The sequence below is a fragment of the Micropterus dolomieu genome, linkage group LG01 (assembly GCF_021292245.1).
Source record: "Micropterus dolomieu isolate WLL.071019.BEF.003 ecotype Adirondacks linkage group LG01, ASM2129224v1, whole genome shotgun sequence".
NCBI classification, from domain to species: domain Eukaryota; kingdom Metazoa; phylum Chordata; class Actinopteri; order Centrarchiformes; family Centrarchidae; genus Micropterus; species Micropterus dolomieu.
The window spans coordinates 47,965,099-47,967,363 of NC_060150.1; the positions used below are offsets into that span (position 1 = coordinate 47,965,099).

At 43.9% G+C, this 2,265-nt stretch overlaps 1 pseudogene; it reads left to right on the forward strand.

Moving 5' to 3' along the window:
* Nucleotides 1–1,529: 1,529 nt before the first annotated feature.
* The window catches only part of LOC123984947, a 12,681-nt pseudogene continuing 11,945 nt past the window's right edge, over nucleotides 1,530–2,265 (forward strand).

The window sequence follows — 2,265 nt, forward strand, 5'->3', positions numbered from 1 at the left end:
TATGATTGAAGTGATCGACCAGATTGTTGGTGTTGGAATCAGACAGGTGTTGGCTTTGGCTCTGAAAGAATGCGCAAAACTTTGAAACACTTAAAGAAGCGAGAACACACGGAGCTTGGTGAGGCGGCATGAGTAACAGGCGAATCGCAGCTAAAAACAATACATCTGTGGTCAGATATGGTCATGTCCACTAATTCCACAGAGGAAATGCTGAAACCCACAGTAAAAACCAAGTCCAGTGTATCACCACGGTTATGTGTTTGCCCTTTGACATGTTGTTTGAAGTTAAAAGAAGTGGCCATATTTAAAAAGTATAAGTTATAGTGAATCACAATATGGAAAACTGAGTCGCAAGAGGACAAGTGGATATTTCCTATATGTGGGGAGGATAAGTCTGCAGTATTGCTCTGCTGTGGTGGTAGTATCCCCTTCAGACCGTCTGACAGACACAGAACCCCATTTGGGACTTTGGGTATGATAAGATGAGACAAGGAGGCAGAAACTTAAACGATGCATCGATGAATCGTTGAAATAATCTATCGAAGCTTCGAATACTAAAATCATCGTTAGCTGCAGCTCTACTGGGCAATCCTCACTGCATTGGACCAAATACACGAGATTGCTTTTCTTGTGTTTGGGTGTGCGGTCTTTGGGGTGTACCAGCATCTGTCTTAGTGTGTTCTTGGGTTTAAAAAACACAGGAATGTTGTGTTTGTTGAAAATCCTCCTGAGTTTCTCTGATACTCCAGACACGTATGGAATCACAATGCTGTTGCGTTTGTGGCTGTTTTCACAAAGGTCCATTTATGGTATCCACAGGCTGTAAGTGCCCCCTTCAGGTGTTTCTGTTCCTTGTCTCTGGCTTATAGAAGGTCTACAACAGCTACAGAAATACAACACCATCTCCTGTAAAGAATATTACCGTTTGTATCCTGGAGAAGCCATTCCATGCATATATGGACTAGCCTACGCAAGATACACAAAGAAATAGCCCCACTCAGGCCGATTATCAGCAGCATTAACTCGGTCACCTACAACATTGCCAAAGTTTGTAACTCCCATCTGCTACAGCTGTGCTTAGGATGAATTTGAGTTTAAAAGTCTGATAGCTTGGGAGATAAAGTTGCTCTGCAGTCTGGTGGTGCAGCAGCAGAAACTTCTATATCTCTTCCCAGAAGGCAGCAGGGTAAACAGGCTGTGGCTGGGTGGGTACTGTCCTTTAGCTCTCTTTAATGGAGGCTTTTACTGTGAAGGAGCTGCAGGAAGTGTTGAGTTTGTGTTAATAACAAACTGCAGGCAGATCACTAAATGTTTAATCAGACAGTCAGACAGGAAAAGCAGTTGAAGTGTTTCTGAAAGCAGGAGAGCTGAAATTAAAGGAACAATCATCTTCATTACTGACTGAAAGCTGAATTCAAACAGAAAAGTAACGACACTTTTACTGTTCTCTGTGACCATCTGAGCTTCTACACAGTGTCGGACACATCTGGATATTTTTCAACAACAAGCAACAAATCATTTTAGTTCTAATGAAATGTCTCCACAGAAAGAGGAGTCACGTTTCTGTGGAGGAGCAGCCGTCCTGCTGTGCTTTGTGTCAGGACGTCCTGAAGGATCCAGTCTCTACCAGCTGTGGACACTGGTTCTGCAGACGGTGCATCACCTCATACTGGGACCAGTCTGCTTCATCAGGACACTCCTCCTGTCCCCAGTGTGGAGACAGATCCAGAACCAGAGCTGGACTGCAGACAGCCAGTCAGAGCAGCTCTGTACAAAGTAAGACTGGACATCTGATATTCTGACATTGATTGTTTTTATATTAGTAATTACATAATTAATTATATTATAAAATAATCACCACATATTCTTTATTTTATCTCACATTGTTTCTCTTCTTTAGTGAGAGGTGGTCTGCAGGAGGTTTTAGATGAACATAAGATCAGTCTGAGGAGGAGATGTGAACGTGTGACTGAAGGAAGTGATGAAACAGGAAGTGGAACCCTCCTCAACAGGATCTACACTGAGCTCTACATCACAGAGGGACAGAGTGAAGAGGTTAATACCCAGCATGAGGTGAGGCAGCTTGAGACAGCTTCCAAGAAGAAGACCCTCCATGACACTCCAATCAGGTGCCAGGACATCTTTAAAGCCTTACCTGGCCAACAGAGAGCCATCAGAGTGGTTCTGACCAACGGCGTCGCTGGCGTTGGAAAAACCTTCTCAGTGCAGAAGTTCACTCTGGACTGGGCAGAGGGCTCGGAAAAC